Genomic DNA, 17,335 nt, shown 5'->3' on the forward strand with positions numbered 1-17,335 from the left:
GATATACAAGCAACCTAAAATTTGAAAATATGTTGAACCTAATTATCGGAGAAATACAAATCAAAAGCACAATGAGATATATTGCACACTGGTCAGAATAGCGATTACACAGTTAAGAATATAAAAATGACACTGGCGAGGCAGCAGAGAAGGGGGACACAGGTCCACTTTTGGTGAAAATGCAAAGTAGTTCAGACACCACGGAAAGCACGTTGGAGATTGCTCAAAGAACTTAAACCACAACTACCATCTGACACAGCAAACCCACCACTGGGGTATACACAAAGGAAAATAAATTCTTTTGTCCAAAACAAACATGCACACAAATGGTCTTGGCGGCACTATTAACAATGGTAAATACGTGAAATCAACCCAGGCACCCATGAACAGTGGATCAGAAAAGGAAAATTTGGTACATATATACCATGAAAAACTAGGCAGCCGTTAAAAAAAAAAAAAAAAAAAAAAAGAAATCACATCCTTGGCAGCAACATGAAAGGAGCTGGAGGCCATTATCTGAAGGCAAATAAGGAACACACAGAACACCAGATGCCACATGTTCTCACTTCTAAGGTGGAGCTAACATTGAATACATCCTACCATAAAAGTGAAAACAACAGACACTCATGAATGATGACTATCCAATGAAAAAGGAAGACGGGACGAGGTATGGCCTAAAGATCTACCCGATGGGTACAACCACTCCCTGCGTGATAAGGTCTCTGGGACCCCAGTCTCAGTGTCATGCAATATACCAAAGGCAGTAACTAATCTGCCTTTGTACCCTTTAGTCTATAATAAATTTAGAAATTAGTTAAAAAATACAAACTTAAAACCTAAAATAATGAATGAAAAACACAAACTTTTATAATTATCGGAACAATCTTTTATTGGCATAAACTAAGAAAGTGGACAGTATGAGTAAACCAAATAAACCCCAATTTACATATAGTGAACACATTTTTCAAAAGAACACCAAAGAGACACAATGGGCAAAAGAGAGCTTGTTCAATAAATGATTTTGAGTAGACTGAATATTCACAAACAAAACACTAAACTAGGACCCTTGTGTCATGCAACACAAAAATCAATGCAAAATACGTTAAAGGCCTAAAAATTCTGAAACCACAAAACTCCTACAAGAAAACATAAGGTGCACATGTATTTTCAAAAAGAAATCCATGCACATAGGGTGCTAAATGTGTTTTTTAAAAATTGAAACAAAGGAAGCACTCTTAAGAAAACACCCATAGACAATGTAATGGGTTGGCATTTTCACTAAAAAGCTGAGCGCCTGCTTCCACAGAACAGTGGAACAGATTAGAAGACCCAGATAAAACCTGCACACCTGAAATCATCATACTTGAAAAAAAAATCAACAAAAATAAGCAATGGAGAAAGGACTCCTTACCACTAAGTGGTGTTGGGATCAGTGGCTACCGAGATGCAGAAGAAATAACACTGGGCCCGTATCTCACCATGTACAGAAAGCAACTCAAATTGAATCAAAGATTGAAATGCAAAATCCTGGGCTGGGCGCAGTGGCTCATGCCTTGAATCCAAGCACTCTGGGAGGCCAAAGCGAGCAGATGACTTGAGGTCGGGGAGTTTGAGACCAGCCTGGCCGACATGGTGAAACCCTGTCTCTACTGAAAAAGCAAAACTTAGCCGGGCATGGTGGTGCGTGCCTGTATTCCCACCTACTCGGGAGACTGGAGCAGAAGAATCACTTGAACCTGGAAGGTGGAGGGTGCAGTGAGCCAAGATTGCTCCATTGCATTCCAGCCTGTATGACACAGTGAGACTTGCTCTGTAAATAAATACATAAACACATAAAAATCCAAGACCTGAAACTATAAAAAAATCCTGCACGAGAATCTAGCAAATACCCTTCTCGACGGAGGCTTTGGCAAAGCATTTATATGTCAAGTCCCCAAAAGCAATGGCAAAAAAAGCAATTACTGATAAGTGGGACCTAATACACAAAAGAGCTGCTGCATAAGAAACAACCACAGAGCCAACACACAGCCTATAGAATGAGGGAACATATTCCCCAACTATGCATCTGAAAAACGTCTAATATCCAGGATTTATCGTAAAGACCTTAAACAAATAAAACGAGGAAAAAAAATCCAACTTATAAATGGGCAAGGGACATGAACACACACTTAAAAGAAGGTGTACCAGAAACCAATGAGAATGAAAACATGCTGGATCTCACTAATTATCAGAGAAATGCAAATCAGAAACATACTGAGATACCATCTCACACTGGTCAGAATGGCAATTATGACACACAGTCCACAACAACAGAGGCTGGTGGGGCACATGAGCAAAGAAATGCAGGTCCACTGTAGGGGGAAATGCAAACTAGTTCAGACACCCTGGAGAGCAGTGTGGACATTTCTCAAAGAAATTAAGAGAGAACTACCATCCAGCACTGGACTCACACTCCTAAGGATCTACCCAAAGGAAAATCCTTCCATCGAAAAAACACATGCACTCGCATGTTCACGGCAGTACTACTCACAATGGTGAAGACATGGAATCAGCCTTGGTGCCCATCAGCAGTGGATCAGAGAAAGGAAATGTGGTACATACACACCACAGAACACTACACAGCCATAAAAACAAATCCATGCCCTTACCAGAAACCTGGACAGAGCCGTAGGCCATTATGCCAAAAGGCAAGAACAGAAAACCACAATTTTCAAAACACCTACAAAGTTCAGTTGTGAATATTCTCTCTACAGAGAAATTATAAGTCTGGAGCTCACAAAGGTGCCAGACACTGCGACTTCATTATGATGCTACGTTTACACAGACCAAATTGTCCCTTCCACCCGCTGGTTATATACACATACTCTATAGCAATGAAACTGTTGTCCCATTTTGGTAACATTCATTCTCACCTGAGAGAGATGCTTTCTGAGTGTGGTTTTGATTGACTTCTCGTGAGGATCAGTAATGTTAAGTCAGAATCTTTTACCTATGCATCCATCTCAGGTCTTCAGGTCCATTGCCCAGTCTTACATGTCAAATTGAAACAAGTTCACAATAACTTGGCAAACATCACTAACCACAAGCAAAATGTAAATCAAAACCACACTTAGATACCATCTCATTCTAACTGGAATGAGTACTAAAATAAAGAGAAAAAAAAAATCGAAAGAAGGGAAATGTTGGTGTATTTCCAGAGAGAGAGAGAGAGAGAGAGACACTCTTCCACAGTTCGTGAGAAGGTAAACTAGCACACACGCTACAGAAACCACTTGGAGGTTCCTCCAAACCTTAAAAGACTCCAGCTACCATTTCAACCATCAATTCTACTACTAGGAATACACTCAAAGCCATTGAAATCAGGACACTAAAGACAGATCTACCCACCTATGTGGATTCCAGCACTGTTCCCAAGAGTCAGTGTAAGCATCAACCTACCTGCTAATCCACAGACGAAGGGATAAAGAAGCTGCTCCACATGTACACACCGGGATACTCTTCACACAGAAAACCACAATGACATCATATCGTGGGGAACCACACGGTTGCACCTGGAGGAGATGATGGTAAATTAAATGAGTAAGCGGGGAGAGAAACAAACCTTGAGTCATCTCACACATGCAGAATCTGAGAAACTCTATCTCAAAGACCTGGTGAGCACAATATTAGTTTGCAGAGATTGGGGGAAAAGAGGGGTAATGGGCAGGGACTGTAACTGGGAAAATGAGAGGAAGAAACGTCTGTTTCTCTATTCCAGTGCAGGGTGACCAGGGTTAACTGTATCGGCACACCACTTTCAAAGCAGCTTGACAGGAGAATACTGAAGTTCTCACCGTAAAAGAATAAACAACGGGAAAAGGTAACAGAAACACTAAGGACCCCGATTTCATCATTCCACAATGTATGCATGGACCGTAATGCCCCACTCTACCCTCTCATTGTATTGTTCCTTTACTATGCAACACATTTGTTGAAAGAAATAGAAACAGGTGATGCTAATATTCATGTGGGACCATGAAGTGCCCTGAGTTTCATCCTCTGCAATCCTGAGACATCTAGACTACATCGGACACATCACACTTCCTGATTTCAAATTTCACGGAAAAGCTAGGGACCTGCTTCCACACAGAGCAGTGGAACACAAGGGAGGACCAAGAAGTAAAACCACACGCTGAAAACTATCTGATCTAACACAGAATCCACCAAAGTAAGCAAAGGCAAAAGGACACCCTATTCAATCAACAGTGCTGAAATAAGTGGCTAGCCATGTGCAGAAGAATAACACTGCTACCTCTCACCAGACACAAACAGGAACTCAAGATGAATGGAAGATTTAAATGGAAAAACTCAAAACTATTAAAATCTAATGAGAAAACTTGTGAAATATCCTTCTCCACATAGGCTTTGGCAAAGAATTTAGATGGCTAAGTCCTGAAGAGTAACGGCAACAAAAACAGAAATTGACAAGTCAGACCGAATACCTGAATGAGCTGCTGCACAGCAAAAGAAACTACCAACAGAGTACAGTGTACAGAATGGGAGAACAAGGTCCCAAACTGTGCATCTGAACAACATCTAATATTCAGAATCTACAAGGCCCTTCAACAAGTCAAGAAGGGAATATCCCATTAATAAACGGGCAAGAAATGTGAACACACACTTCGCAAAACTCAATGTACAAGCAACCAACAAATAGGAAAACACGCTCAAACTCACTACCAGAGAGCTGCCAATCAAAAACATTACAAGACGTTGTAATCCCATGGAGGTCACAATGGTGAGGACTACACAGACAAGGAACACATGCTGGCGAGGCAGCCAAGGAAATGAAACGCTGGTACGCTTTCGGGGAGGGGAGGGGATTAAAACTAGTACAGACACCATTGAAAGCAGATCGGGGATTTCTCAAAGAGCTGAAAACAGAACCACCATCTCACCCAGAAAGCCCTCTCGTGTGCATCTACCCAAAGGAAAATCAATCCTTCTATCCGAAAGACACAGACACTCATATGTTCATGGCAGTATTATCCACAATGTCAAAGACATGGAATCTACCTAGCCATCAACAGTGCATGAGAGACCGGCACAGTGGCTCACACCTGTAATTCTAGCACTTTGGGAAGCCGAGGCAGGTGCATGGCTTCAGTGCAGAATTTGAGACCAGACTGGGCAAAATAGTGAAATCCCATCTCTACAATAATAAAAAAGTTAGCAGGATGTGGTGGTGGGCACCTGTAGTCCTATCTAATCTGGAGGCTCAGATGGGAGAATCACCTGAGAACAGAAGGTGGAAACTGCAGGCCACTGTCATAAGTGAACTAAGACCCAAACAGAAAACGAAATGCCACATGTTCTCACTTATAAACGGGAGCTAAACTTTGAATGGACTCAAACCTAAAAGAGAGAACAACAGACACCTGGAATGACCACAGAACAATAAAAAAACAGAGAGGGAGTATGTGCTGAAGACCCACCCTGTGGGCCGTCTGCTCACTGCCTGGGTTATGGGGTTCTTGGGACCCCAAGTTTCAATGTCATGCAATCAACAGATGTAACTACCTTGTATATATACCTTTTAAACTATAATAAGAGTAGAAAGCATTAAAAGAAAAATCCGGCCGGGCGCAGTGGCTCAAGCCTGTAAACGCAGCACTTTGGGAGGCCGAGACGGGCGGATCACGAGGTCAGGAGATCAAGACCATTCTGGCTAACCCGGTGAAACCCTGTCTCTACTAAAAAATACAAAAAACTAGCCGGGCGAGGCGGCGGGCGCCTGTAGTCCCAGCTACTCGGGAGGCTGAGGCAGGAGAATGGCGTAAACCCGGGAGGTGGAGTTTGCAGTGATCTGAGATCCGGCCACTGCAGTCCAGCCCGGCCGACAGAGCAAGACTCCGCCTCCAAAAAAAAAAAAAAAAGAAAAATCCAAGGTTGGAACCAAAGAAAATAACGCATGAAAAAACAATCTGTAGTTATCCAAACAATCCATGACTGTCACAAACACAAAACGAGAACCTAAGTGACACAATGAGGCAGACAAATACTCTATCCAACATGATATGTGGGGAACACATTTTCCAAAACCCCAAAAAGATATAACGTGAAAGGGAGAGTCTGGTTCAATTATCGATTTTGAGAAAACTGAATATCCACAGGAAAAACACTGAAATACGACCCTTACAATGCACGATACACAAAATCAACACAAAATGAATTAAAGACCTAAACTCAATCTTGAAACTGTAAAGGTCCTATAAGAAAACAGAGTGGGTATATATTTTAGGAAACCCTGTATCTATGCAAACAGGCTGCAAAAGGTAAAAAAGCATCATAACACTAAAAAAAAAAAAAACCAAAAGTAGGGAAACTACATCCATAGACAATGCAAGGCTTGGCTCCGTGTGTGTGTGTGTGTGTGTTTCGTGGAAGCGCGGTGTTGAACACAAAAATCACTGCTAACATACACAACTATAACCATATGAGACTAGGGACACTTTACAAATTCTACAGGGAAAAGGAAACAGTGAAACAAAAAAAAGGAACCCTAAAGACTGGGAGAAACGATAAAAAATCCTAACCCTGAAAGAGGTTGTTATCTAACACATACAATAAACTGATATGACTAAGTGAAAAACAAAACAACAACAAATATCCAAGGTAAAAGGATCTAAATAGACCTGAGTGAAAAGAAGGCAGGAAATTGACTCACAGGTGACAGTTCCTCAATATCACTAATCCTCACAAAAACGTGAATCAAAACCATACTCAGTTACCATCTAATTCCACCTAGAATGAGTATTACAAAAGACAAAACTCAAAAGACTTGCAGAAAAAAAAAATCTTCTACACTCTTTATGCAATGAAAATCACTGTACACACTACAAAAACTTTTGGAAGTTCCTTAAAAAAGCAAAAGGTAGGCCGGTCACAGTGGCTCACACCTGTCATCTCAGCACTTTGGGAGGCCGAGAAAGGTGGATCACCTGAGGTCAGGAGTTCGAGACCAGCCTCACCAATATGGTGAAATCCCATCTGTACTAAAAATACAAATATTGGCTAGGCGTGGTGGTAGGTGCCTGTATTCCCAGCCACTCGGGAGGCTGAAGCGGGAGAATCGCTTGAACGCAGGAAGCGGAGCTTGCATTGAGCTGAAATCGCGCCACAGGACTCCAGCTTAGGTGACAAGAGTAAGACTCCATCTTTAAAAAAAAAAAAAAAAAAAAAAAAGAAGGTAAAAGTACAACTGCCACTCCAGTTGTGTAACAATCCCACAACTGGGTACACATTTAGAGACAATGAAATCCCTGTGTTATCTGCCTTTTCATGTGTCCTGAAGCCCTAGTCACAATAGCCAAGATGTGGAATCAACCTACCTGTCTATCCACAGATGAAGGGATAAAGGAACCACAGTACATGTATACAAGGAAACACACTTCAGCTGTAACACTTCAGGAAATCATGTCATCTGCAATCACTTGGAGAAACCTGGAAGACAATTAGGTGAAATGAAACGAGTCTGCCAGGGAGAGACCCACACTGCATGACATCAGGCATACGGAATCCAAAAAACACTGCCTTTTAGAAGCAGAACTTCCAGTAGGGGTTACTAGAGGCTGGGGAGAGCAGGAAGCCTGGGCAGGGTATCGGGTACAGAGTGACGCTCAGATACGAGGAATCCATTCTGGTGTTCTACTGCACAGCAGGGTGACTAGGTGACTAGGGTCAACAGAATCTAGAAAAATTTTTGAAAATCAGCTGGAAAATACGGTTCTGAGTATTCTCTCAACAGAGAAAAAATAATGATGGAAGATCACAGACACGCTAGATACGGTGATTTCATCATGATGCTACATATAGATATCTCAAAATGTCCTTTGCACCTTGGATTGTGTGTGTGTGGGTATAATGTACACTCTATAGAAACAAACTGCCATCAAATGTTGGTAGTATTCATTCTAACCAGAGTGAGATGAAATCTGAGTGTGTTTTTCACTTACGCTTTTGTGTGCATCAGCAATGGTGGGAATCTTCTCTTTGACCTGTGCATAAATCTCATGTCTTCAGGTCCTCTGCCCAGTCCTACATAAATTAAAAACAAATTCACAATAACTTATCAAGTACCATTTACACACACACAAAAATCAAACACACACTCAGATTCCATCTCGCTCTACATGCAATGGATGCTATAAGAAAAAAATTGAAAAATATTAAAAGACAAAAAAATCATAGATTTTCAGAGGAGGAACTTGTCTCCACAGCTGGTGGGATATGGTAAACTAGTATGCACACTAAAGAAACCACTTGGATGTTCCTTGAAATCGGAAAACTACAACTACCATTTTATCTAGCAATTCTATTACCAGGTATATACACAGAGCACAGGATCAGGTCATGGAAGAGATTATCTGTCATCCCAGGTGGAATTCAGCCCTATGCACAAAAGCCAAGATAAGAAATCAGTCTCCCTGTCCATCTACAGATGAAGGGATGAAGAATCTCTAGTACACAGACACAATGGAATACTTTTCGGCCATCAAAAATCCTGGAATCCTATCATTTCCAGCAACATGGCTGCACCTGGAGATATTCTGTTCAATCAAATCAGAAAGGCAGACAAAGATCAAGCCTGCATGTTCTCACTCATGTGGGAGCAGAAAAATTTAACTTACTGAAGGTGAAAATATATCAATGGTCACCACAGCCTAGTTGGAGGAGAGGACATCAAGGATTGGCAATAGGTACACAGAAAGTTACAGGAGAGGAATACATTCTGGTATTCCAGTCCAAAGCAGGGCGACAAGACTTAACAACACGGTCGTGCCGTTTTCAAAAGAGCTACCAAGGAGGATACTGAATGTTCACATATCGAAGCTATCAAACCTATACGTGGTCACAAGCATGGGAAACTCCCTGATTTTCTCCATACTCAAGCTATACAAAGTATCACAATGTCCCAATGCACCCCTAATTCTGGACATAAAGTATGAAACAAACGTTTAATGGAATGTTAATGATACACGGCTAGACATTCACATGGAATCACCAAAGACCCAAAGAACCTGAATATACAAAGCAATCCTAGGGAATACAAACTCAATTGGAGGCTGCACACCCCCAATTTCAAAATACATGTAAAACCTCCACTCATTCAAAGACTACAGTAATGGCATAAAAATGAATCCATGAACCTAGGTACATAAGAGAACCTAAACGCACACCTGTATGCAGTCAACACATTTTCTTCAAAGGAACGCCTAGAAGATGCAATGAGGCCGGGTGCTGTGGCTCACACCTGTACTCCCAGAGCTTTCAGAGACTCAGTCGAGCAGATCACTTGAGGTCAGGGGTTTCAGAGCAGCCTGGCCAAAATGGTGAAATTCCATCTCTAGTAAAAATACAAAAAATAGTAGTCAGGTGTGGTGGTGCACACCAGCAATCCCAGACACTTGGGAAGATGAGGCAAGAGAATCTCTTGAAGCAAGGATGCAGATGTTGTAGAGAGCTGAGATCTCGCCACTGCACTCCAGTCTGGGTGACAGCAGGAGCAGGACTGCGTCTCAAAGGGAAAAAAGATGAGATGAGGAATCACCAGTCTTCAATTGAGCAGTCTGAAATGACTGGATAGTCACATACAAAAGGATGAAATAAGACCTTGATGTTATACAATACACAAACAGAAACTCAAAATACATTAAACCCTAAACACAAGACCTAAAAGCATAAAACTGTTACAGGAAAACACAGAGTGAGCTTAAGTTTAGGAAAACCTGAATCTAAGCTCACAGGATGTAAAAGCAAATAGAAAAAAAGACATACAGAAAAAAACCACTTCCAACAACAGAAGTCAAAAATTCTACTTTTTGTTATTGACCTTATCTTACAAAAACAGTCACTGCTAGCCGGGCACGGTGGCTCACGCCTGTAAACCCAGGACTTTGGGAGGCCGAGGCAGGCAGATCACTTGAGGTCAGGATTTGGAGACTAACCTAGCCAACATGGTAAAACCCTGTCCCTACTAAAAATTAGCTGGGAGTAGTGGTGCACACCTGCAGTCCCAGCTACTCAGGAGGCTGAGACAACAGAATTGCTTGAACCCAGGAGGTGGAGGTTGCAGGGAGCAAAGATCGTGACACCCTACTCCAGCCTGGGCAACAGAGCAAGACTTTGTCTCAAAAAAAAAAAAAAAAAAAAGGGGGGGGGGCGGAGCAAGATGGCTGAATAGGAACAGCTCCAGTCTCCAACTCCCAGTGCGAGCAACACAGAAGACCGGTGATTTCTGCATTTTCAACTGAGGTACTGGGTTCATCTCACTAGGGAGTGCCAGACAATCGGTGCTGGTCAGCTGCTGCAGCCCGACCAGTGAGAGCTGAAGCAGGGCGAGGCATCGCCTCACCTGGGAAGCGCAAGGGGAAAGGGAATCCCTTTTCCTAGCCAGGGGAACTGAGACACACAACACCTGGAAAATTGGGTAACTCCCACCCCAATACTGCGCTTTAAGCAAACAGGCACACCAGGAGATTATATCCCACACCTGGCCGGGAGGGTCCCACGCCCACGGAGCCTCCCTCATTGCTAGCACAGCAGTCTGCGATCTCGCGGCAAGGCAGCAGCGAGGCTGGGGGAGGGGCGCCCGCCATTGCTGAGGCTTAAGTAGGTAAACAAAGCCACTGGGAAGCTCGAACTGGGTGGAGCTCACAGCAGCTCAAGGAAACCTGCCTGTCTCTGTAGACTCCACCTCTGGGGACAGGGCACAGTAAACAACAAAAGCAGCAGAAACCTCTGCAGATGCAAACGACTCTGTCTGACAGCTTTGAAGAGAGCAGTGGATCTCCCAACACGGAGGTTGAGATCTGAGAAGGGACAGACTGCCTGCTCAAGTGGGTCCCTGACCCCTGAGTAGCCTAACTGGGAGACATCCCCCACTAGGGGCAGTCTGACACCCCACACCTCACAGGGTGGAGTACACCCCTGAGAGGAAGCCTCCAAAGCAAGAATCAGACAGGTACACTCGCTGTTCAGCAATATTCTATCTTCTGCAGCCTCTGCTGCTGACACCCAGGCAAAGAGGGTCTGGAGTGGACCTCAAGCAATCTCCAACAGACCTACTGCTGAGGGTCCTGACTGTTAGAAGGAAAACTATCAAACAGGAAGGACACCTACACCAAAACCCCATCAGTACGTCACCATCATCATCAAAGACCAGAGGCAGATAAAACCACAAAGATGGGGAAAAAGCAGGGCAGAAAAGCTGGAAATTCAAAAAATAAGAGCGCATCTCCCCCGGCAAAGGAGCGCAGCTCATCGCCAGAAACGGATCAAAGCTTGATGGAGAATGACTTTGACGAGATGAGAGAAGAAGGCTTCAGTCCATCAAACTTCTCAGAGCTAAAGGAGGAATTACATACCCAGTGCAAAGAAACTAAAAATCTTGAAAAAAAAGTGGAAGAATTGATGGTAGAGTAATTAATGCAGAGAAGGTCATAAACGAAATGAAAGAGATGAAAACCATGACACGAGAAATACGTGACAAATGCACAAGCTTCAGTAATCGACTCGATCAACTGGAAGAAAGAGTATCAGCGATTGAGGATCAAATGAACGAAATGAAGCGAGAAGAGAAACCAAAAGAAAAAAGAAGAAAAAGAAATGAACAAAGCCTGCAAGAAGTATAGGATTATGTAAAAAGACCAAATCTACGTCTGATTGGGGTGCCTGAAAGTGAGGGGGAAAATGGAACCAAGTTGGAAAACACTCTTCAGGATATCATCCAGGAGAACTTCCCCAACCTAGTAGGGCAGGCCAACATTCAAATCCAGGAAATACAGAGAATGCCACAAAGATACTCCTTGAGAAGAGCAACTCCAAGACACATAATTGCCAGATTCACCAAAGCTGAAATGAAGGAAAAAATCTTAAGGGCAGCCAGAGAGAAAGGTCAGGTTACCCACAAAGGGAAGCCCATCAGACTAACAGCAGATCTCTCGGCAGAAACTCTACAAGCCAGAAGACAGTGGGGGCCAATATTCAACATTCTTAAAGAAAAGAATTTTAAACCCAGAATTTCATATCCAGCCAAACTAAGTTTCATCAGTGAAGGAGAAATAAAATCCTTTACAGATAAGCAAATGCTTAGAGATTCTGTCACCACTAGGCCTGCCTTACAAGAGACCCTGAAGGAAGCACTAAACATGGAAAGGAACAACCGGTACCAGCCATTGCGAAAACATGCCAAAATGTAAAGACTATCGAGGCTAGGAAGAAACTGCATCAACTAACGAGCAAAATAACCAGTTAATATCATAATGGCAGGATCAAGTTCACACATAACAATATTAACCTTAAATGTAAATGGACTAAATGCTCCAATTAAAAGACACAGACTGGCAAACTGCACAAAGAGTCAAGACCCATCAGTCTGCTGTATTCAGGAGACCCATCTCACATGCAGAGACATATATAGGCTCAAAATAAAGGGATGGAGGAAGATTTACCAAGCAAATGGAGAACAAAAAAAAGCAGGGGTTGCAATACTAGTCTCTGATAAAATAGACTTTAAACCATCAAAGATCAAAAGAGACAAAGAATGCCATTACATAATGGTAAAGGGATCAATTCAACAGGAAGAGATAACTATCCTAAATATATATGCACCCAATACAGGAGCACCCAGATTCATAAAGCAAGTCTTTAGAGACTTACAAAGAGACTTAGACTCCCATACAATAATAATGGGAGACTTCAACACTCCACTGTCAACATTAGACAGATCAACGAGACAGAAAGTTAACAAGGATATCCAGGAATTGAACTCATCTCTGCAGCAAGCAGACCTAATAGACATCTATAGAACTCTCCACCCCAAATCAACAGAATATACATTCTTCTCAGCACCACATCACACTTATTCCAAAATTGACCACATAATTGGAAGTAAAGCACTCCTCAGCAAATGTACAAGAACAGAAATTATAACAAACTGTCTCTCAGACCACAGTGCAATCAAACTAGAACTCAGGACTAAGAAACTCAATCAAAACCACTCAACTACATGGAAACTGAACAACCTGCTCCTGAATGACTACTGGGTACATAATGAAATGAAGGCAGAAATAAAGATGTTCTTTGAAACCAATGAGAACAAAGATACAACATACCAGAATCTCTGGGACACATTTAAAGCAGTGTGTAGAGGGAAATTTATAGCACTAAATGCCCACAAGAGAAAGCAGGAAAGATCTAAAATTGACACTCTAACATCACAATTAAAAGAACTAGAGAAGCAAGAGCAAACACATTCGAAAGCTAGCAGAAGGCAAGAAATAACTAAGATCAGAGCAGAACTGAAGGAGATAGAGACACAAAAAACCCTCCAAAAAATCAATGAATCCAGGAGTCGGTTTTTTGAAAAGATCAACAAAATTGACAGACTGCTAGCAAGACTGATAAAGAAGAAGAGAGAAGAATCAAATAGACGCAATAAAAAATGATAAAGGGGATATCACCACCGACCCCACAGAAATACAAACTACCATCAGAGAATACCATAAACACCTCTACACAAATAAACTAGAAAATCTAGAAGAAATGGATAATTTCCTGGACACTTACACTCTTCCAGGACTAAACCAGGAAGAAGTTGAATCCCTGAATAGACCAATAGCAGGCTCTGAAATTGAGGCAATAATTAATAGCCTACCAACCAAAAAAAGTCCAGGACCAGATGGATTCACAGCTGAATTCTACCAGAGGTAAAAGGAGGAGCTGGTACCATTCCTTCTGAAACTATTCCAATCAATAGAAAAAGAGGAAATCCTCCCTAACTCATTTTATGAGGCCAACATCATCCTGATACCAAAGCCTGGCAGAGACACAACAAAAAAAGAGAATTTTAGACCAATATCCCTGATGAACATCGATGCAAAAATCCTCAATAAAATACTGGCAAACCGGATTCAGCAGCACATCAAAAAGCTTATCCACCATGATCAAGTGGGCTTCATCCCTGGGATGAAAGGCTGGTTCAACATTCGCAAATCAATAAACATAATCCAGCATATAAACAGAACCAAAGACAAGAACCACACGATTATCTCAATAGATGCAGAAAAGGCTTTTGACAAAATTCAACAGCCCTTCATGCTAAAAACGCTCAATAAATTCGGTATTGATGGAACGTACCTCAAAATAATAAGAGCTATTTATGACAAACCCACAGCCAATATCATACTGAATGGGCAAAAACTGGAAAAATTCCCTTTGAAAACTGGCACAAGACAGGGATGCCCTCTCTCACCACTCCTATTCAACATAGTGTTGGAAGTTCTGGCTAGGGCAATCAGGCAAGAGAAAGAAATCAAGGGTATTCAGTTAGGAAAAGAAGAAGTCAAATTGTCCCTGTTTGCAGATGACATGATTGTATATTTAGAAAACCCCATTGTCTCAGCCCAAAATCTCCTTAAGCTGATAAGCAACTTCAGCAAAGTCTCAGGATACAAAATTAATGTGCAAAAATCACAAGCATTCTTATACACCAGTAACAGACAAACAGAGAGCCAGATCATGAATGAACTTCCATTCACAATTGCTTCAAAGAGAATAAAATACCTAGGAATCCAACTTACAAGGGATGTAAAGGACCTCTTCAAGGAGAACTACAAACCACTGCTCAGTGAAATAAAAGAGGACACAAATAAATGGAAGAACATACCATGCTCATGGATAGGAAGAATCAATATCGTGAAAATGGCCATACTGCCCAAGGTTATTTATAGATTCAATGCCATCCCCATCAAGCTACCAATGAGTTTCTTCACAGAATTGGAAAAAACTGCTTTAAAGTTCATATGGAATCAAAAAAGAGCCCACATCTCCAAGACAATCCTAAGTCAAAAGAACAAAGCTGGAGGCATCATGCTACCTGACTTCAAACTATACTACAAGGCTACAGTAACCAAAACAGCATGGTACTGGTACCAAAACAGAGATATAGACCAATGGAACAGAACAGAGCCCTCAGAAATAATACCACACATCTACAGCCATCTGATCTTTGACAAACCTGACAAAAACAAGAAATGGGGAAAGGATTCCCTATTTAATAAATGGTGCTGGGAAAATTGGCTAGCCATAAGTAGAAAGCTGAAACTGGATCCTTTCCTTACTCCTTATACGAAAATTAATTCAAGATGGATTACAGACTTAAATGTTAGACCTAATACCATAAAAACCCTAGAGGAAAACCTAGGTAGTACCATTCAGGACACAGGCATGGGCAAAGACTTCATGTCTAAAACACCAAAAGCAACGGCAGCAAAAGCCAAAATTGACAAATAGGATCTCATTAAACTAAAGAGCTTCTGTACAGTAAAAGAAACTACCATCAGAGTGAACAGGCAACCTACAGAATGGGAGAAAATTTTTGCAATCTACTCATCTGACAAAGGGCTAATATCCAGAACCTACAAAGAACTCAAACAAATTTACAAGAAAAAAACAAACAATCCCATCAAAAAGTGGGCAAAGGATATGAACAGACATTCTCAAAAGAAGACATTCATACAGCCAACAGACACATGAAAAAATGCTCATCATCACTGGCCATCAGAGAAATGCAAATCAAAACCACGAGATACCATCTGACACCAGTTAGAATGGCGATCATTAAAAAGTCAGGAAACAACAGGTGCTGGAGAGGATGTGGAGAAATAGGAACACTTTTACACTGTTGGTGGGACTGTAAACTAGTTCAATCATTATGGAAAACAGTATGGCGATTCCTCAAGGAACTAGAACTAGATGTACCATATGACCCAGCCATCCTATTACTGGGTATATACCCAAAGGATTATTAATCATGCTGCTATAAAGACACACGCACACGTATGTTTATTGCGGCACTATTCACAATAGCAAAGACTTGGAATCAACCCAAATGTCCATCAGTGACAGACTGGATTAAGAAAATGTGGCACATATACACCATGGAATACTATGCAGCCATAAAAAAGGATGAGTTTGTGTCCTTTGTAGGGACATGGATGCAGCTGGAAACCATAATTCTTAGCAAACTATCACAAGAACAGAAAACCAAACACCGCATGTTCTCACTGATAGGTGGGAACTGAACAATGAGATCACTTGGACTCGGGAAGGGGAACATCACACACCGGGGCCTATCATGGGGAGGGGGGAGGGGGGAGGGATTGCATTGGGAGTTATACCTGATGTAAATGACGAGTGGATGGGTGCTGACGAGTTGATGGGTGCAGCACAGCAACATGGCACAAGTATACATATGTAACAAACCTGCACATTATGCACATGTACCCTAGAACTTAAAGTATAATAATAATAAAAAATAAATTAAAAAATAAATAAAAAAATAAAAAAAATAATTAACTAAAAGGTTTAAAAACAGTTCATCATAAAAACAAACATTTGATTTTTTTTCTACAAAATATATGAAACAATATTGAAGACACCCGCCATCATAATAAATTTTAAAGGTAGGAAAAAAAAAAAAAGGAAAAACAAAAATAAAAACCACAACTAAAATAATCAAGAAATAAAAACACAAAACAACCTGAATAAGCTCTGCACAGAAAAGAAAACAATGCACCAACCAACACTCAGAAGGCATTCTTCAGACAGAAAGGATATTATGAGGAATCATATATCTAAAAGCGGTTGTTATCTGACATCTGGGAGCAACTAACACCCCACTGAGGAGCAAAACACCCAAAACCAAGTAACCCAGCCATAACTGGGCAACAAACCTGAACAGACATTACTGAAAAGGCAATATGCAATTCACTAACAGGAAAAAAAAGGTGGTTCTCAATATTGCTAGTCATCTCTAAACTGTAAATGATAATCACACTCAGATACGAACTCACTCTAACAAAAAATAAAAACCAATTATTTCAAACGAATGCCCCAGGGAAACCTGCATACACAGATACTCTTCCACACTGTTGAGAGAAATCACCATTACCATAGGTACTACGAAAACCACTTGGAGCTTCCCAAACAATCATAAAGCTAGCTACCACTTCATCTAGCAATTCCAACAGTGGGTATGTACTTTTGGACAGGGAAATCACTACATGGAAGTCATAGCTGCCTTCCCAGTTGGAGTGAAGCACTATTCACAATAGCCAAGGGCAGATCACCTGAGGTCAGGGATTTGAGATCAGCGTGGCCAACATGGTGAAACCCTTGTCTCTACTAAAAATACAAATATTACCCGGGTATGGGGGAACACACCTATACTCCCAGCTACTCGGGAGGCTAAGGAGGGAGAATCCCTTAAACACAGGAGACAAAGGTTGCAGTG

The 17,335-nt window shown here is 41.5% G+C and overlaps 1 protein-coding gene and 1 long non-coding RNA gene across 3 annotated transcripts in view; one reads left to right on the forward strand and one right to left on the reverse strand.

Moving 5' to 3' along the window:
• Positions 1-17,335, forward strand: part of LOC102117445 (aspartate-rich protein 1-like) — a 268,201-nt gene that overhangs the window by 87,081 nt on the left and 163,785 nt on the right. The window lies entirely within an intron of this gene.
• Positions 1-17,335, reverse strand: part of LOC102121851 (uncharacterized) — a 67,992-nt gene that overhangs the window by 32,810 nt on the left and 17,847 nt on the right. For both annotated transcript variants that reach the window (XR_012418930.1, XR_010578417.2), the window contains 3 exons: positions 7,995-8,076; positions 7,371-7,482; positions 3,439-3,551 (listed from right to left, as the gene is read on the reverse strand). This is a non-coding gene — a long non-coding RNA (uncharacterized lncRNA). The remainder of the gene's footprint in view (positions 1-3,438; positions 3,552-7,370; positions 7,483-7,994; positions 8,077-17,335) is intronic.

The sequence above is a fragment of the Macaca fascicularis genome, chromosome 10, assembly GCF_037993035.2.
Source record: "Macaca fascicularis isolate 582-1 chromosome 10, T2T-MFA8v1.1".
In the NCBI taxonomy this organism is placed as follows: Eukaryota; Metazoa; Chordata; class Mammalia; order Primates; family Cercopithecidae; genus Macaca; species Macaca fascicularis.